The sequence below is a fragment of the Triturus cristatus genome, chromosome 7 (genome assembly GCF_964204655.1).
Source record: "Triturus cristatus chromosome 7, aTriCri1.1, whole genome shotgun sequence".
Lineage (NCBI taxonomy): Eukaryota > Metazoa > Chordata > Amphibia > Caudata > Salamandridae > Triturus > Triturus cristatus.
In genome coordinates this window covers 1474699885-1474721883 of record NC_140590.1, presented here as the reverse complement: position 1 = coordinate 1474721883, position 21999 = coordinate 1474699885, and positions in this window count along the sequence as shown.

The following is a 21999-nucleotide window of genomic DNA, read 5'->3' as shown; positions in this document are numbered from 1 at the left end:
CAAAAAATTAAAAATTAAAAAATTACCATTTTTGACCAACTGGAGAAAGTTCGACATCTTTATAACTACTTTTTAAAGCCTCAATGTGACCAAAATTGCCATTTTTACAGACTTTTTCTCCTTCTCAGAAACTTCTATTTTGACCAATTTCAGGCATTAAAATGACTCTAAACACACTTATATTAGTTCCAAAAGTGATAATTCACATGCAATAGTCATTTACTGTCAAAAAATTAAATATTAAAAAATTACAATTTTTGACCATCTGGAGAAAGTTCGACAGGTCACGGGTCATCGTTTTTCATCAGAAAATGGATTTTTTGGACTGTAGAAAAATTGATTCAAAATGTCATTTGGATTGTGCCTCATGTTGAATAACTACTTTTTAAAGCCTCAATGTGACCAAAATTGCCATTTTTACAGACTTTTTCTCCTTCTCAGAAGCTTCTATTTTGACCAATTTCAGGCATTAAAATGACTCTAAACACACTTATATTAGTTCCAAAAGTGATAATTCACATGCAATAGTCATTTTCTGTCAAAAAATTAAATATTAAAAAATTACCATTTTTGACTATCTGGAGAAAGTTCGACAGGTCACGGGTCATCGTTTTTCATCAGAAAATTGATTTTTTGGACTGTAGAAAAATTGATTCAAAATGTCATTTGGATTGTGCCTCATGTTGAATAACTACTTTTTAAAGCCTCAATGTGACCAAAATTGGCATTTTTACAGACTTTTTCTCCTACTCAGAAGCTTCTATTTTGACCAATTTCCGGCATTAAAATGACTCTAAACACACTTATATTAGTTCTAAAATTGATATTTCACATGCAAAAGTCATTTTGAGTCAAAAAATTAAAAATTAAAAAATTACCATTTTTGACCACCTGGAGAAAGTTCGACATCTTTATAACTACTTTTTAAAGCCTCAATGTGACCAAAATTGCCATTTTTACAGACTTTTTCTCCTTCTCAGAAGCTTCTATTTTGACCAATTTCAGGCATTAAAATGACTCTAAACACACTTATATTAGTTCCAAAAGTGATAATTCACATGCAACAGTCATTTACTGTCAAAAAATTAAATATTAAAAATTACCATTTTTGACCATCTGGAGAAAGTTCGACAGGTCACGGGTCATCGTTTTTCATCAGAAAATTGATTTTTTGGACTGTAGAAAAATTGATTCAAAATGTCATTTGGATTGTGCCTCATGTTGAATAACTACTTTTTAAAGCCTCAATGTGACCAAAATTGCCATTTTTACAGACTTTTTCTCCTTCTCAGAAGCTTCTATTTTGACCAATTTCAGGCATTAAAATGACTCTAAACACACTTATATTAGTTCCAAAAGTGATAATTCACATGCAAAAGTCATTTTGAGTCAAAAAATTAAATATTAAAAATTTACCATCTTTGACCATCTGGAGAAAGTTCGACAGGTCACGGGTCACCGTTTTCATCAGAAAATTGATTTTTTGGACTGTAGAAAAATTGATTCAAAATGTCATTTGGGTTGTGCCTCATGTTGAATAACTACTTATTGAAGCCTCAATGTGACCAAAATTGGCATTTTTACAGACATTTTCTCCTACTCAGAAACTTCTATTTCGACCAATTTCAGGCATTAAAATGGCTCTAAACACACTTATTATTGTTCCAAAAGTGATATTTCACATGCAAAAGTCATTTTGAGTCAAAAAATTAAATATTAAAAAATTACCATTTTTGACGATCTGAAGAAAGTTCGACAGGTCACGGGTCATCGTTTTTCATCAGAAAATTGATTTTTTGGACTGTAGAAAAATTGATTCAAAATGTCATTTGGATGGTGCCTCATGTTGAATAACTACTTTTTAAAGCCTCAATGTGACCAAAATTGCCATTTTTACAGACTTTTTCTCCTACTCAGAAGCTTCTATTTTGACCAATTTCAGGCATTAAAATGACTCTAAACACACTTATTTCAGTTCCAAAAGTGATAATTCACATGCAATAGTCATTTACAATCAAGAAATTAAATATTAAAAAATTACCATTTTTGACGATCTGAAGAAAGTTCGACAGGTCACGGGTCATCGTTTTTCATCAGAAAATTGATTTTTTGGACTGTAGAAAAATTGATTCAAAATGTCATTTGGATTGTGCCTCATGTTGAATAATACTTTTTAAAGCCTCAATGTGAGAAAAAATTGCCATTTTTACAGACTTTTTCTTCTTCTCAGAAGCTTCTATTTTGACCAATTTCAGGCATTAAAATGACTCTAAACACACTTATATTAGTTCCAAAAGTGATAATTCACATGCAATAGTCATTTACTGTCAAAAAATTAAATATTAAAAAATTACCATTTTTGACGATCTGGAAAAAGTTCGACAGGTCGGGTCATCGTTTTTCATCAGAAAATTGATTTTTTTGGCTGTAGAAAAATTGATTCAAAATATCATTTGGATTGTGCCTCATGTTGAATAACTACTTTTTAAAGCCTCAATGTGATCAAAATTGGCATTTTTACAGACTTTTTCTCCTACTCAGAAACTTCTATTTCGACCAATTTCAGGCATTAAAATGACTCTAAACACACTTATTTTTGTTCCAAAAGTGATATTTCACATGCAAAAGTCATTTTGAGTCAAAAAAATTAAATATTAAAAATTTACCATCTTTGACCATCTGGAGAAAGTTCGACAGGTCACGGGTCATCGTTTTCATCAGAAAATTGATTTTTTGGACTGTAGAAAAATTGATTCAAAATGTCATTTGGGTTGTGCCTCATGTTGAATAACTACTTATTGAAGCCTCAATGTGACCAAAATTGGCATTTTTACAGACATTTTCTCCTACTCAGAAACTTCTATTTCGACCAATTTCAGGCATTAAAATGGCTCTAAACACACTTATTATTGTTCCAAAAGTGATATTTCACATGCAAAAGTCATTTTGAGTCAAAAAATTAAATATTAAAAAATTACCATTTTTGAAGATCTGAAGAAAGTTCGACAGGTCACGGGTCATCGTTTTTCATCAGAAAATGATTTTTTGGACTGTAGAAAAATTGATTCAAAATGTCATTTGGATGGTGCCTCATGTTGAATAACTACTTTTTAAAGCCTCAATGTGACCAAAATTGCCATTTTTACAGACTTTTTCTCCTACTCAGAAGCTTCTATTTTGACCAATTTCAGGCATTAAAATGACTCTAAACACACTTATATTAGTTCCAAAAGTGATAATTCACATGCAATAGTCATTTACTGTCAAAAAATTAAATATTAAAAAATTACCATTTTTGACTATCTGGAGAAAGTTCGACAGGTCACGGGTCATCGTTTTTCATCAGAAAATTGATTTTTTGGACTGTAGAAAAATTGATTCAAAATGTCATTTGGATTGTGCCTCATGTTGAATAATACTTTTTAAAGCCTCAATGTGACCAAAATTGCCATTTTTACAGACTTTTTCTTCTTCTCAGAAGCTTCTATTTTGACCAATTTCAGGCATTAAAATGACTCTAAACACACTTATATTAGTTCCAAAAGTGATAATTCACATGCAATAGTCATTTACTGTCAAAAAATTAAATATTAAAAAATTACCATTTTTGACGATCTGGAAAAAGTTCGACAGGTCGGGTCATCGTTTTTCATCAGAAAATTGATTTTTTTGGCTGTAGAAAAATTGATTCAAAATATCATTTGGATTGTGCCTCATGTTGAATAACTACTTTTTAAAGCCTCAAAGTGATCAAAATTGGCATTTTTACAGACTTTTTCTCCTACTCAGAAACTTCTATTTCGACCAATTTCAGGCATTAAAATGACTCTAAACACACTTATTTTTGTTCCAAAAGTGATATTTCACATGCAAAAGTCATTTTGAGTCAAAAAAATTAAATATTAAAAATTTACCATCTTTGACCATCTGGAGAAAGTTCGACAGGTCACGGGTCATCGTTTTCATCAGAAAATTGATTTTTTGGACTGTAGAAAAATTGATTCAAAATGTCATTTGGGTTGTGCCTCATGTTGAATAACTACTTATTGAAGCCTCAATGTGACCAAAATTGGCATTTTTACAGACATTTTCTCCTACTCAGAAACTTCTATTTCGACCAATTTCAGGCATTAAAATGGCTCTAAACACACTTATTATTGTTCCAAAAGTGATATTTCACATGCAAAAGTCATTTTGAGTCAAAAAATTAAATATTAAAAAATTACCATTTTTGACGATCTGAAGAAAGTTCGACAGGTCACGGGTCATCGTTTTTCATCAGAAAATTGATTTTTTGGACTGTAGAAAAATTGATTCAAAATGTCATTTGGATGGTGCCTCATGTTGAATAACTACTTTTTAAAGCCTCAATGTGACCAAAATTGCCATTTTTACAGACTTTTTCTCCTACTCAGAAGCTTCTATTTTGACCAATTTCAGGCATTAAAATGACTCTAAACACACTTATTTCAGTTCCAAAAGTGATAATTCACATGCAATAGTCATTTACAGTCAAGAAATTAAATATTAAAAAATTACCATTTTTGACGATCTGAAGAAAGTTCGACAGGTCACGGGTCATCGTTTTTCATCAGAAAATTGATTTTTTGGACTGTAGAAAAATTGATTCAAAATGTCATTTGGATTGTGCCTCATGTTGAATAACTCCTTTTTAAAGCCTCAATGTGACCAAAATTGGCATTTTTTGCAGACTTTTTCTACTACTCAGAAGCCTCTATTTCAACCAATTTCAGGCATTAAAATGACTCTAAACACACTTATATTAGTTCCAAAAGTAATAATTCACATGCAATAGTCATTTTCTGTCAAAAAATTAAACAATAAAAAATTACCATTTTTGACTATCTGGAGAAAGTTAGACTGGTCACGGGTCATCGTTTTTCATCAGAAAATAGTTTTTTTGGACTGTAGAAAAATTGATTCAAAATGTCATTTGGATTGTGCCTCATGTTGAATAACTACTTTTTAAAGCCTCAATGTGATCAAAATTGGCATTTTTACAGACTTTTTCTCCTACTCAGAAACTTCTATTTCGACCAATTTCAGGCATTAAAATGACTCTAAACACACTTATTTTTGTTCCAAAAGTGATATTTCACATGCAAAAGTCATTTTGAGTCAAAAAATTAAATATTAAAAATTTACCATCTTTGACCATCTGGAGAAAGTTCGACAGGTCACGGGTCATCGTTTTTCATCAGAAAATTGATTTTTTGGACTGTAGAAAAATTGATTCAAAATGTCATTTGGATGGTGCCTCATGTTGAATAACTACTTTTTAAAGCCTCAATGTGACCAAAATTGCCATTTTTACAGACTTTTTCTCCTACTCAGAAGCTTCTATTTTGACCAATTTCAGGCATTAAAATGACTCTAAACACACTTATTTCAGTTCCAAAAGTGATAATTCACATGCAATAGTCATTTACAATCAAGAAATTAAATATTAAAAAATTACCATTTTTGACGATCTGAAGAAAGTTCGACAGGTCACGGGTCATCGTTTTTCATCAGAAAATTGATTTTTTGGACTGTAGAAAAATTGATTCAAAATGTCATTTGGATTGTGCCTCATGTTGAATAAGTACTTTTTAAAGCCTCAATGTGACCAAAATTGCCATTCTTACAGACTTTTTCTCCTTCTCAGAAGCTTCTATTTTGACCAATTTCAGGCATTAAAATGACTCTAAACACACTTATATTAGTTCCAAAAGTGATAATTCACATGCAATAGTCATTTACTGTCAAAAAATTAAATATTAAAAAATTACCATTTTTGACTATCTGGAGAAAGTTCGACAGGTCACGGGTCATCGTTTTTCATCAGAAAATTGATTTTTTGGACTGTAGAAAAATTGATTCAAAATGTCATTTGGATTGTGCCTCATGTTGAATAATACTTTTTAAAGCCTCAATGTGACCAAAATTGCCATTTTTACAGACTTTTTCTTCTTCTCAGAAGCTTCTATTTTGACCAATTTCAGGCATTAAAATGACTCTAAACACACTTATATTAGTTCCAAAAGTGATAATTCACATGCAATAGTCATTTACTGTCAAAAAATTAAATATTAAAAAATTACCATTTTTGACGATCTGGAAAAAGTTCGACAGGTCGGGTCATCGTTTTTCATCAGAAAATTGATTTTTTTGGCTGTAGAAAAATTGATTCAAAATATCATTTGGATTGTGCCTCATGTTGAATAACTACTTTTTAAAGCCTCAATGTGATCAAAATTGGCATTTTTACAGACTTTTTCTCCTACTCAGAAACTTCTATTTCGACCAATTTCAGGCATTAAAATGACTCTAAACACACTTATTTTTGTTCCAAAAGTGATATTTCACATGCAAAAGTCATTTTGAGTCAAAAAAATTAAATATTAAAAATTTACCATCTTTGACCATCTGGAGAAAGTTCGACAGGTCACGGGTCATCGTTTTCATCAGAAAATTGATTTTTTGGACTGTAGAAAAATTGATTCAAAATGTCATTTGGGTTGTGCCTCATGTTGAATAACTACTTATTGAAGCCTCAATGTGACCAAAATTGGCATTTTTACAGACATTTTCTCCTACTCAGAAACTTCTATTTCGACCAATTTCAGGCATTAAAATGGCTCTAAACACACTTATTATTGTTCAAAAAGTGATATTTCACATGCAAAAGTCATTTTGAGTCAAAAAATTAAATATTAAAAAATTACCATTTTTGACGATCTGAAGAAAGTTCGACAGGTCACGGGTCATCGTTTTTCATCAGAAAATTGATTTTTTGGACTGTAGAAAAATTGATTCAAAATGTCATTTGGATGGTGCCTCATGTTGAATAACTACTTTTTAAAGCCTCAATGTGACCAAAATTGCCATTTTTACAGACTTTTTCTCCTACTCAGAAGCTTCTATTTTGACCAATTTCAGGCATTAAAATGACTCTAAACAGACTTATTTCAGTTCCAAAAGTGATAATTCACATGCAATAGTCATTTACAGTCAAGAAATTAAATATTAAAAAATTACCATTTTTGACGATCTGAAGAAAGTTCGACAGGTCACGGGTCATCGTTTTTCATCAGAAAATTGATTTTTTGGACTGTAGAAAAATTGATTCAAAATGTCATTTGGATTGTGCCTCATGTTGAATAACTCCTTTTTAAAGCCTCAATGTGACCAAAATTGGCATTTTTTGCAGACTTTTTCTACTACTCAGAAGCCTCTATTTCAACCAATTTCAGGCATTAAAATGACACTAAACACACTTATATTAGTTCCAAAAGTAATAATTCACATGCAATAGTCATTTTCTGTCAAAAAATTAAATAATAAAAAATTACCATTTTTGACCATCTGGAGAAAGTTAGACTGGTCACGGGTCATCGTTTTTCATCAGAAAATAGTTTTTTTGGACTGTAGAAAAATTGATTCAAAATGTCATTTGGATTGTGCCTCATGTTGAATAACTACTTTTTAAAGCCTCAATGTGATCAAAATTGGCATTTTTACAGACTTTCTCTCCTACTCAGAAACTTCTATTTCGACCAATTTCAGGCATTAAAATGACTCTAAACACACTTATTTTTGTTCCAAAAGTGATATTTCACATGCAAAAGTCATTTTGAGTCAAAAAATTAAATATTAAAAATTTACCATCTTTGACCATCTGGAGAAAGTTCGACAGGTCACGGGTCATCGTTTTCATCAGAAAATTGATTTTTTGGACTGTAGAAAAATTGATTCAAAATGTCATTTGGATTGTGCCTCATGTTGAATAACTACTGTTTTAAGCCTCAATGTGACCAAAATTGGCATTTTTACAGACTTTTTCTCCTATTCAGAAGCTTCTATTTTGACCAATTTCAGGCATTAAAATGACTCTAAACACACTTATTTTTGTTCCAAAAGTGATATTTCACATGCAAAAGTCATTTTGAGTCAAAAAATTAAAAATTAAAAAATTACCATTTTTGACCAACTGGAGAAAGTTCGACATCTTTATAACTACTTTTTAAAGCCTCAATGTGACCAAAATTGCCATTTTTACAGACTTTTTCTCCTTCTCAGAAGCTTCTATTTTGACCAATTTCAGGCATTAAAATGACTCTAAACACACTTATATTAGTTCCAAAAGTGATAATTCACATGCAATAGTCATTTACTGTCAAAAAATTAAATATTAAAAAAATTACCATTTTTGACCATCTGGAGAAAGTTCGACAGGTCACGGGTCATCGTTTTTCATCAGAAAATGGATTTTTTGGACTGTAGAAAAATTGATTCAAAATGTCATTTGGATTGTGCCTCATGTTGAATAACTACTTTTTAAAGCCTCAATGTGACCAAAATTGCCATTTTTACAGACTTTTTCTCCTTCTCAGAAGCTTCTATTTTGACAAATTTCAGGCATTAAAATGACTCTAAACACACTTATATTAGTTCCAAAAGTGATAATTCACATGCAATAGTCATTTACTGTCAAAAAATTAAATATTAAAAAATTACCATTTTTGACTATCTGGAGAAAGTTCGACAGGTCACGGGTCATCGTTTTTCATCAGAAAATTGATTTTTTGGACTGTAGAAAAATTGATTCAAAATGTCATTTGGATTGTGCCTCATGTTGAATAACTACTTTTTAAAGCCTCAATGTGACCAAAATTGGCATTTTTACAGACTTTTTCTCCTACTCAGAAGCTTCTATTTTGACCAATTTCCGGCATTAAAATGACTCTAAACACACTTATTTTATTTTTAAAATTGATATTTCACATGCAAAAGTCATTTACTGTCAAAAAATTAAATATTAAAAAATTACAATTTTTGACCATCTGGAGAAAGTTCGACAGGTCACGGGTCATCGTTTTTCATCAGAAAATTGATTTTTTTGGACTGTAGAAAAATTGATTCAAAATGTCATTTGGATTGTGCCTCATGTTGAATAACTACTTTTTAAAGCCTCAATGTGACCAAAATTGGCATTTTTACAGACATTTTCTCCTACTCAGAAACTTCTATTTCCACCAATTTCAGGGATTAAAATGACTCTAAACACACTTATTTTTGTTCCAAAAGTGATATTTCACATGCAAAAGTCATTTTGAGTCAAAAAATTAAAAATTAAAAAATTACCATTTTTGACCATCTGGAGAAAGTTCGACATCTTTATAACTACTTTTTAAAGCCTCAATGTGACCAAAATTGCCATTTTTACAGACTTTTTCTCCTTCTCAGAAGCTTCTATTTTGACCAATTTCAGGCATTAAAATGACTCTAAACACACTTATATTAGTTCCAAAAGTGATAATTCACATGCAATAGTCATTTACTGTCAAAAAATTAAATATTAAAAAATTACAATTTTTGACTATCTGGAGAAAGTTCGACAGGTCACGGGTCATCGTTTTTCATCAGAAAATTGATTTTTTGGACTGTAGAAAAATTGATTCAAAATGTCATTTGGATTGTGCCTCATGTTGAATAACTACTTTTTAAAGCCTCAATGTGACCAAAATTGGCATTTTTACAGACATTTTCTCCTACTCAGAAACTTCTATTTCCACCAATTTCAGGGATTAAAATGACTCTAAACACACTTATTTTTGTTCCAAAAGTGATATTTCACATGCAAAAGTCATTTTGAGTCCAAAAATTAAAAATTAAATAATTACCATTTTTGACCATCTGGAGAAAGTTCGACACCTTTATAACTACTTTTTAAAGCCTCAATGTGACCAAAATTGCCATTTTTACAGACTTTTTCTCCTTCTCAGAAGCTTCTATTTTGACCAATTTCAGGCATTAAAATGACTCTAAACACACTTATATTAGTTCCAAAACTGATAATTCACATGCAACAGTCATTTACTGTCAAAAAATTAAATATTAAAAAATTACCATTTTTGACCATCTGGAGAAAGTTCGACAGGTCACGGGTCATCGTTTTTCATCAGAAAATTGATTTTTTGGACTGTAGAAAAATTGATTCAAAATGTCATTTGGATTGTGCCTCATGTTGAATAACTACTTTTTACAGCCTCAATGTGACCAAAATTGCCATTTTTACAGACTTTTTCTCCTTCTCAGAAGCTTCTATTTTGACCAATTTCAGGCATTAAAATGACTCTAAACACACTTATATTAGTTCCAAAAGTGATAATTCACATGCAAAAGTCATTTTGAGTCAAAAAATTAAATATTAAAAATTTACCATCTTTGACCATCTGGAGAAAGTTCGACAGGTCACGGGTCATCGTTTTCATCAGAAAATTGATTTTTTGGACTGTAGAAAAATTGATTCAAAATGTCATTTGGATGGTGCCTCATGTTGAATAACTACTTTTTAAAGCCTCAATGTGACCAAAATTGCCATTTTTACTGACTTTTTCTGCTACTCAGAAGCTTCTATTTTGACCAATTTCAGGCATTAAAATGACTCTAAACACACTTATTTCAGTTCCAAAAGTGATAATTCACATGCAATAGTCATTTACAATCAAGAAATTAAATATTAAAAAATTACCATTTTTGACGATCTGAAGAAAGTTCGACAGGTCACGGGTCATCGTTTTTCATCAGAAAATTGATTTTTTGGACTGTAGAAAAATTGATTCACAATGTCATTTGGATTGTGCCTCATGTTGAATAAGTACTTTTTAAAGCCTCAATGTGACCAAAATTGCCATTCTTACAGACTTTTTCTCCTTCTCAGAAGCTTCTATTTTGACCAATTTCAGGCATTAAAATGACTCTAAACACACTTATATTAGTTCCAAACGTGATAATTCACATGCAATAGTCATTTACTGTCAAAAAATTAAATATTAAAAAATTACCATTTTTGACTATCTGGAGAAAGTTCGACAGGTCACGGGTCATCGTTTTTCATCAGAAAATTGATTTTTTGGACTGTAGAAAAATTGATTCAAAATGTCATTTGGATTGTGCCTCATGTTGAATAATACTTTTTAAAGCCTCAATGTGACCAAAATTGCCATTTTTACAGACTTTTTCTTCTTCTCAGAAGCTTCTATTTTGACCAATTTCAGGCATTAAAATGACTCTAAACACACTTATATTAGTTCCAAAAGTGATAATTCACATGCAATAGTCATTTACAGTCAAAAAATTAAATATTAAAAAATTACCATTTTTGACGATCTGGAAAAAGTTCGACAGGTCGGGTCATCGTTTTTCATCAGAAAATTGATTTTTTTGGCTGTAGAAAAATTGATTCAAAATATCATTTGGATTGTGCCTCATGTTGAATAACTACTTTTTAAAGCCTCAATGTGATCAAAATTGGCATTTTTACAGACTTTTTCTCCTACTCAGAAACTTCTATTTCGACCAATTTCAGGCATTAAAATGACTCTAAACACACTTATTTTTGTTCCAAAAGTGATATTTCACATGCAAAAGTCAGTTTGAGTCAAAAAAATTAAATATTAAAAATTTACCATCTTTGACCATCTGGAGAAAGTTCGACAGGTCACGGGTCATCGTTTTCATCAGAAAATTGATTTTTTGGACTGTAGAAAAATTGATTCAAAATGTCATTTGGGTTGTGCCTCATGTTGAATAACTACTTATTGAAGCCTCAATGTGACCAAAATTGGCATTTTTACAGACATTTTCTCCTACTCAGAAACTTCTATTTCGACCAATTTCAGGCATTAAAATGGCTCTAAACACACTTATTATTGTTCCAAAAGTGATATTTCACATGCAAAAGTCATTTTGAGTCAAAAAATTAAATATTAAAAAATTACCATTTTTGACGATCTGAAGAAAGTTCGACAGGTCACGGGTCATCGTTTTTCATCAGAAAATTGATTTTTTGGACTGTAGAAAAATTGATTCAAAATGTCATTTGGATGGTGCCTCATGTTGAATAACTACTTTTTAAAGCCTCAATGTGACCAAAATTGCCATTTTTACAGACTTTTTCTCCTACTCAGAAGCTTCTATTTTGACCAATTTCAGGCATTAAAATGACTCTAAACACACTTATTTCAGTTCCAAAAGTGATAATTCACATGCAATAGTCATTTACAGTCAAGAAATTAAATATTAAAAAATTACCATTTTTGACGATCTGAAGAAAGTTCGACAGGTCACGGGTCATCGTTTTTCATCAGAAAATTGATTTTTTGGACTGTAGAAAAATTGATTCAAAATGTCATTTGGATTGTGCCTCATGTTGAATAACTCCTTTTTAAAGCCTCAATGTGACCAAAATTGGCATTTTTTGCAGACTTTTTCTACTACTCAGAAGCCTCTATTTCAACCAATTTCAGGCATTAAAATGACTCTAAACACACTTATATTAGTTCCAAAAGTAATAATTCACATGCAATAGTCATTTTCTGTCAAAAAATTAAATAATAAAAAATTACCATTTTTGACCATCTGGAGAAAGTTAGACTGGTCACGGGTCATCGTTTTTCATCAGAAAATAGTTTTTTTGGACTGTAGAAAAATTGATTCAAAATGTCATTTGGATTGTGCCTCATGTTGAATAACTACTTTTTAAAGCCTCAATGTGATCAAAATTGGCATTTTTACAGACTTTTTCTCCTACTCAGAAACTTCTATTTCGACCAATTTCAGGCATTAAAATGACTCTAAACACACTTATTTTTGTTCCAAAAGTGATATTTCACATGCAAAAGTCATTTTGAGTCAAAAAATTAAATATTAAAAATTTACCATCTTTGACCATCTGGAGAAAGTTCGACAGGTCACGGGTCATCGTTTTCATCAGAAAATTGATTTTTTGGACTGTAGAAAAATTGATTCAAAATGTCATTTGGATTGTGCCTCATGTTGAATAACTACTGTTTTAAGCCTCAATGTGACCAAAATTGGCATTTTTACAGACTTTTTCTCCTACTCAGAAGCTTCTATTTTGACCAATTTCAGGCATTAAAATGACTCTAAACACACTTATTTTTGTTCCAAAAGTGATATTTCACATGCAAAAGTCATTTTGAGTCAAAAAATTAAAAATTAAAAAATTACCATTTTTGACCAACTGGAGAAAGTTCGACATCTTTATAACTACTTTTTAAAGCCTCAATGTGACCAAAATTGCCATTTTTACAGACTTTTTCTCCTTCTCAGAAGCTTCTATTTTGACCAATTTCAGGCATTAAAATGACTCTAAACACACTTATATTAGTTCCAAAAGTGATAATTCACATGCAATAGTCATTTACTGTCAAAAAATTAAATATTAAAAAAATTACCATTTTTGACCATCTGGAGAAAGTTCGACAGGTCACGGGTCATCGTTTTTCATCAGAAAATTGATTTTTTGGACTGTAGAAAAATTGATTCAAAATGTCATTTGGATTGTGCCTCATGTTGAATAACTACTTTTTAAAGCCTCAATGTGACCAAAATTGGCATTTTTACAGACTTTTTCTCCTACTCAGAAGCTTCTATTTTGACCAATTTCCGGCATTAAAATGACTCTAAACACACTTATTTTATTTTTAAAATTGATATTTCACATGCAAAAGTCATTTACTGTCAAAAAATTAAATATTAAAAAATTACAATTTTTGACCATCTGGAGAAAGTTCGACAGGTCACGGGTCATCGTTTTTCATCAGAAAATTGATTTTTTTGGACTGTAGAAAAATTGATTCAAAATGTCATTTGGATTGTGCCTCATGTTGAATAACTACTTTTTAAAGCCTCAATGTGACCAAAATTGGCATTTTTACAGACATTTTCTCCTACTCAGAAACTTCTATTTCCACCAATTTCAGGGATTAAAATGACTCTAAACACACTTATTTTTGTTCCAAAAGTGATATTTCACATGCAAAAGTCATTTTGAGTCAAAAAATTAAAAATTAAAAAATTACCATTTTTGACCATCTGGAGAAAGTTCGACATCTTTATAACTACTTTTTAAAGCCTCAATGTGACCAAAATTGCCATTTTTACAGACTTTTTCTCCTTCTCAGAAGCTTCTATTTTGACCAATTTCAGGCATTAAAATGACTCTAAACACACTTATATTAGTTCCAAAAGTGATAATTCACATGCAATAGTCATTTACTGTCAAAAAATTAAATATTAAAAAATTACCATTTTTGACTATCTGGAGAAAGTTCGACAGGTCACGGGTCATCGTTTTTCATCAGAAAATTGATTTTTTGGACTGTAGAAAAATTGATTCAAAATGTCATTTGGATTGTGCCTCATGTTGAATAACTACTTTTTAAAGCCTCAATGTGACCAAAATTGGCATTTTTACAGACATTTTCTCCTACTCAGAAACTTCTATTTCCACCAATTTCAGGGATTAAAATGACTCTAAACACACTTATTTTTGTTCCAAAAGTGATATTTCACATGCAAAAGTCATTTTGAGTCCAAAAATTAAAAATTAAAAAATTACAATTTTTGACCATCTGGAGAAAGTTCGACACCTTTATAACTACTTTTTAAAGCCTCAATGTGACCAAAATTGCCATTTTTACAGACTTTTTCTCCTTCTCAGAAGCTTCTATTTTGACCAATTTCAGGCATTAAAATGACTCTAAACACACTTATATTAGTTCCAAAACTGATAATTCACATGCAACAGTCATTTACTGTCAAAAAATTAAATATTAAAAAATTACCATTTTTGACCATCTGGAGAAAGTTCGACAGGTCACGGGTCATCGTTTTTCATCAGAAAATTGATTTTTTGGACTGTAGAAAAATTGATTCAAAATGTCATTTGGATTGTGCCTCATGTTGAATAACTACTTTTTAAAGCCTCAATGTGACCAAAATTGCCATTTTTACAGACTTTTTCTCCTTCTCAGAAGCTTCTATTTTGACCAATTTCAGGCATTAAAATGACTCTAAACACACTTATATTAGTTCCAAAAGTGATAATTCACATGCAAAAGTCATTTTGAGTCAAAAAATTAAATATTAAAAATTTACCATCTTTGACCATCTGGAGAAAGTTCGACAGGTCACGGGTCATCGTTTTCATCAGAAAATTGATTTTTTGGACTGTAGAAAAATTGATTCAAAATGTCATTTGGATGGTGCCTCATGTTGAATAACTACTTTTTAAAGCCTCAATGTGACCAAAATTGCCATTTTTACTGACTTTTTCTCCTACTCAGAAGCTTCTATTTTGACCAATTTCAGGCATTAAAATGACTCTAAACACACTTATTTCAGTTCCAAAAGTGATAATTCACATGCAATAGTCATTTACAATCAAGAAATTAAATATTAAAAAATTACCATTTTTGACGATCTGAAGAAAGTTCGACAGGTCACGGGTCATCGTTTTTCATCAGAAAATTGATTTTTTGGACTGTAGAAAAATTGATTCAAAATGTCATTTGGATTGTGCCTCATGTTGAATAAGTACTTTTTAAAGCCTCAATGTGACCAAAATTGCCATTCTTACAGACTTTTTCTCCTTCTCAGAAGCTTCTATTTTGACCAATTTCAGGCATTAAAATGACTCTAAACACACTTATATTAGTTCCAAACGTGATAATTCACATGCAATAGTCATTTACTGTCAAAAAATTAAATATTAAAAAATTACCATTTTTGACTATCTGGAGAAAGTTCGACAGGTCACGGGTCATCGTTTTTCATCAGAAAATTGATTTTTTGGACTGTAGAAAAATTGATTCAAAATGTCATTTGGATTGTGCCTCATGTTGAATAACTACTTTTTAAAGCCTCAATGTGACCAAAATTGGCATTTTTACAGACATTTTCTCCTACTCAGAAACTTCTATTTCGACCAATTTCAGGGATTAAAATGACTCTAAACACACTTATTTGTGTTCCAAAAGTGATATTTCACATGTAAAAGTCATTTTGAGTCAAAAAATTAAATAATAAAAAATTACCATTTTTGACCATCTGGAGAAAGTTTGACATCTTTATAACTACTTTTTAAAGCCTCAATGTGACCAAAATTGCCATTTTTACAGACTTTTTCTCCTTCTCAGAAGCTTCTATTTTGACCAATTTCAGGCATTAAAATGACTCTAAACACACTTATATTAGTTCCAAAAGGGATAATTCACATGCAATAGTCATTTACTGTCAAAAAATTAAATATTAAAAAATTACCATTTTTGACGATCTGGAGAAAGTTCGACAGGTCGGGTCATCGTTTTTCATCAGAAAATTGATTTTTTGGACTGTAGAAAAATTGATTCAAAATGTCATTTGGATTGTGCGTCATGTTGAATAACTCCTTTTTAAAGCCTCAATGTGACCACAATTGGCATTTTTACAGACATTTTCTCCTACTCAGAAACTTCTATTTCCACCAATTTCAGGGATTAAAATGACTCTAAACACACTTATTTTTGTTCCAAAAGTGATATTTCACATGCAAAAGTCATTTTGAGTCCAAAAATTAAAAATTAAAAAATTACCATTTTTGACCATCTGGAGAAAGTTCGACACCTTTATAACTACTTTTTAAAGCCTCAATGTGACCAAAATTGCCATTTTTACAGACTTTTTCTCCTTCTCAGAAGCTTCTATTTTGACCAATTTCAGGCATTAAAATGACTCTAAACACACTTATATTAGTTCCAAAACTGATAATTCACATGCAACAGTCATTTACTGTCAAAAAATTAAATATTAAAAAATTACCATTTTTGACCATCTGGAGAAAGTTCGACAGGTCACGGGTCATCGTTTTTCATCAGAAAATTGATTTTTTGGACTGTAGAAAAATTGATTCAAAATGTCATTTGGATTGTGCCTCATGTTGAATAACTACTTTTTAAAGCCTCAATGTGACCAAAATTGCCATTTTTACAGACTTTTTCTCCTTCTCAGAAGCTTCTATTTTGACCAATTTCAGGCATTAAAATGACTCTAAACACACTTATATTAGTTCCAAAAGTGATAATTCACATGCAAAAGTCATTTTGAGTCAAAAAATTAAATATTAAAAATTTACCATCTTTGACCATCTGGAGAAAGTTCGACAGGTCACGGGTCATCGTTTTCATCAGAAAATTGATTTTTTGGACTGTAGAAAAATTGATTCAAAATGTCATTTGGATGGTGCCTCATGTTGAATAACTACTTTTTAAAGCCTCAATGTGACCAAAATTGCCATTTTTATAGACTTTTTCTCCTACTCAGAAGCTTCTATTTTGACCAATTTCAGGCATTAAAATGACTCTAAACACACTTATTTCAGTTCCAAAAGTGATAATTCACATGCAATAGTCATTTACAATCAAGAAATTAAATATTAAAAAATTACCATTTTTGACGATCTGAAGAAAGTTCGACAGGTCACGGGTCATCGTTTTTCATCAGAAAATTGATTTTTTGGACTGTAGAAAAATTGATTCAAAATGTCATTTGGATTGTGCCTCATGTTGAATAACTACTTTTTAAAGCCTCAATGTGACCAAAATTGGCATTTTTACAGACATTTTCTCCTACTCAGAAACTTCTATTTCCACCAATTTCAGGGATTAAAATGACTCTAAACACACTTATTTTTGTTCCAAAAGTGATATTTCACATGCAAAAGTCATTTTGAGTCCAAAAATTAAAAATTAAAAAATTACCATTTTTGACCATCTGGAGAAAGTTCGACACCTTTATAACTACTTTTTAAAGCCTCAATGTGACCAAAATTGCCATTTTTACAGACTTTTTCTCCTTCTCAGAAGCTTCTATTTTGACCAATTTCAGGCATTAAAATGACTCTAAACACACTTATATTAGTTCCAAAACTGATAATTCACATGCAACAGTCATTTACTGTCAAAAAATTAAATATTAAAAAATTACCATTTTTGACCATCTGGAGAAAGTTCGACAGGTCACGGGTCATCGTTTTTCATCAGAAAATTGATTTTTTGGACTGTAGAAAAATTGATTCAAAATGTCATTTGGATTGTGCCTCATGTTGAATAACTACTTTTTAAAGCCTCAATGTGACCAAAATTGCCATTTTTACAGACTTTTTCTCCTTCTCAGAAGCTTCTATTTTGACCAATTTCAGGCATTAAAATGACTCTAAACACACTTATATTAGTTCCAAAAGTGATAATTCACATGCAAAAGTCATTTTGAGTCAAAAAATTAAATATTAAAAATTTACCATCTTTGACCATCTGGAGAAAGTTCGACAGGTCACGGGTCATCGTTTTCATCAGAAAATTGATTTTTTGGACTGTAGAAAAATTGATTCAAAATGTCATTTGGATGGTGCCTCATGTTGAATAACTACTTTTTAAAGCCTCAATGTGACCAAAATTGCCATTTTTATAGACTTTTTCTCCTACTCAGAAGCTTCTATTTTGACCAATTTCAGGCATTAAAATGACTCTAAACACACTTATTTCAGTTCCAAAAGTGATAATTCACATGCAATAGTCATTTACAATCAAGAAATTAAATATTAAAAAATTACCATTTTTGACGATCTGAAGAAAGTTCGACAGGTCACGGGTCATCGTTTTTCATCAGAAAATTGATTTTTTGGACTGTAGAAAAATTGATTCAAAATGTCATTTGGATTGTGCCTCATGTTGAATAACTACTTTTTAAAGCCTCAATGTGACCAAAATTGGCATTTTTACAGACATTTTCTCCTACTCAGAAACTTCTATTTCGACCAATTTCAGGGATTAAAATGACTCTAAACACACTTATTTGTGTTCCAAAAGTGATATTTCACATGTAAAAGTCATTTTGAGTCAAAAAATTAAATAATAAAAAATTACCATTTTTGACCATCTGGAGAAAGTTTGACATCTTTATAACTACTTTTTAAAGCCTCAATGTGACCAAAATTGCCATTTTTACAGACTTTTTCTCCTTCTCAGAAGCTTCTATTTTGACCAATTTCAGGCATTAAAATGACTCTAAACACACTTATATTAGTTCCAAAAGTGATAATTCACATGCAATAGTCATTTACTGTCAAAAAATTAAATATTAAAAAATTACCATTTTTGACGATCTGGAGAAAGTTCGACAGGTCGGGTCATCGTTTTTCATCAGAAAATTGATTTTTTGGACTGTAGAAAAATTGATTCAAAATGTCATTTGGATTGTGCGTCATGTTGAATAACTCCTTTTTAAAGCCTCAATGTGACCACAATTGGCATTTTTACAGACATTTTCTCCTACTCAGAAACTTCTATTTCCACCAATTTCAGGGATTAAAATGACTCTAAACACACTTATTTTTGTTCCAAAAGTGATATTTCACATGCAAAAGTCATTTTGAGTCCAAAAATTAAAAATTAAAAAATTACCATTTTTGACCATCTGGAGAAAGTTCGACACCTTTATAACTACTTTTTAAAGCCTCAATGTGACCAAAATTGCCATTTTTACAGACTTTTTCTCCTTCTCAGAAGCTTCTATTTTGACCAATTTCAGGCATTAAAATGACTCTAAACACACTTATATTAGTTCCAAAACTGATAATTCACATGCAACAGTCATTTACTGTCAAAAAATTAAATATTAAAAAATTACCATTTTTGACCATCTGGAGAAAGTTCGACAGGTCACGGGTCATCGTTTTTCATCAGAAAATTGATTTTTTGGACTGTAGAAAAATTGATTCAAAATGTCATTTGGATTGTGCCTCATGTTGAATAACTACTTTTTAAAGCCTCAATGTGACCAAAATTGCCATTTTTACAGACTTTTTCTCCTTCTCAGAAGCTTCTATTTTGACCAATTTCAGGCATTAAAATGACTCTAAACACACTTATATTAGTTCCAAAAGTGATAATTCACATGCAAAAGTCATTTTGAGTCAAAAAATTAAATATTAAAAATTTACCATCTTTGACCATCTGGAGAAAGTTCGACAGGTCACGGGTCATCGTTTTCATCAGAAAATTGATTTTTTGGACTGTAGAAAAATTGATTCAAAATGTCATTTGGATGGTGCCTCATGTTGAATAACTACTTTTTAAAGCCTCAATGTGACCAAAATTGCCATTTTTATAGACTTTTTCTCCTACTCAGAAGCTTCTATTTTGACCAATTTCAGGCATTAAAATGACTCTAAACACACTTATTTCAGTTCCAAAAGTGATAATTCACATGCAATAGTCATTTACAATCAAGAAATTAAATATTAAAAAATTACCATTTTTGACGATCTGAAGAAAGTTCGACAGGTCACGGGTCATCGTTTTTCATCAGAAAATTGATTTTTTGGACTGTAGAAAAATTGATTCAAAATGTCATTTGGATTGTGCCTCATGTTGAATAAGTACTTTTTAAAGCCTCAATGTGACCAAAATTGCCATTCTTACAGACTTTTTCTCCTTCTCAGAAGCTTCTATTTTGACCAATTTCAGGCATTAAAATGACTCTAAACACACTTATATTAGTTCCAAAATTGATAATTCACATGCAATAGTCATTTACTGTCAAAAAATTAAATATTAAAAAATTACCATTTTTGACCATCTGGAGAATGTTCGACAGGTCACGGGTCATCGTTTTTCATCAGAAAATTGATTTTTTGGACTGTAGAAAAATTGATTCAAAATGTCATTTGGATTGTGCCTCATGTTGAATAATACTTTTTAAAGCCTCAATGTGACCAAAATTGCCATTTTTACAGACTTTTTCTTCTTCTCAGAAGCTTCTATTTTGACCAATTTCAGGCATTAAAATGACTCTAAACACACTTATATTAGTTCCAAAAGTGATAATTCACATGCAATAGTCATTTACTGTCAAAAAATTAAATATTAAAAAATTACCATTTTTGACGATCTGGAAAAAGTTCGACAGGTCGGGTCATCGTTTTTCATCAGAAAATAGTTTTTTTGGACTGTAGAAAAATTGATTCAAAATGTCATTTGGATTGTGCCTCATGTTGAATAACTACTTTTTAAAGCCTCAATGTGATCAAAATTGGCATTTTTACAGACTTTTTCTCCTACTCAGAAACTTCTATTTCGACCAATTTCAGGCATTAAAATGACTCTAAACACACTTATTTTTGTTCCAAAAGTGATATTTCACATGCAAAAGTCATTTTGAGTCAAAAAATTAAATATTAAAAATTTACCATCTTTGACCATCTGGAGAAAGTTCGACAGGTCACGGGTCATCGTTTTCATCAGAAAATTGATTTTTTGGACTGTAGAAAAATTGATTCAAAATGTCATTTGGGTTGTGCCTCATGTTGAATAACTACTTATTGAAGCCTCAATGTGACCAAAATTGGCATTTTTACAGACATTTTCTCCTACTCAGAAACTTCTATTTCGACCAATTTCAGGCATTAAAATGGCTCTAAACACACTTATTATTGTTCCAAAAGGGATATTTCACATGCAAAAGTCATTTTGAGTCAAAAAATTAAATATTAAAAAATTACCATTTTTGACGATCTGAAGAAAGTTCGACAGGTCACGGGTCATCGTTTTTCATCAGAAAATTGGTTTTTTGGACTGTAGAAAAATTGATTCAAAATGTCATTTGGATGGTGCCTCATGTTGAATAACTACTTTTTAAAGCCTCAATGTGACCAAAATTGCCATTTTTACAGACTTTTTCTCCTACTCAGAAGCTTCTATTTTGACCAATTTCAGGCATTAAAATGACTCTAAACACACTTATTTCAGTTCCAAAAGTGATAATTCACATGCAATAGTCATTTACAGTCAAGAAATTAAATATTAAAAAATTACCATTTTTGACGATCTGAAGAAAGTTCGACAGGTCACGGGTCATCGTTTTTCATCAGAAAATTGATTTTTTGGACTGTAGAAAAATTGATTCAAAATGTCATTTGGATTGTGCCTCATGTTGAATAACTCCTTTTTAAAGCCTCAATGTGACCAAAATTGGCATTTTTTGCAGACTTTTTCTACTACTCAGAAGCCTCTATTTCAACCAATTTCAGGCATTAAAATGACTCTAAACACACTTATATTAGTTCCAAAAGTAATAATTCACATGCACTAG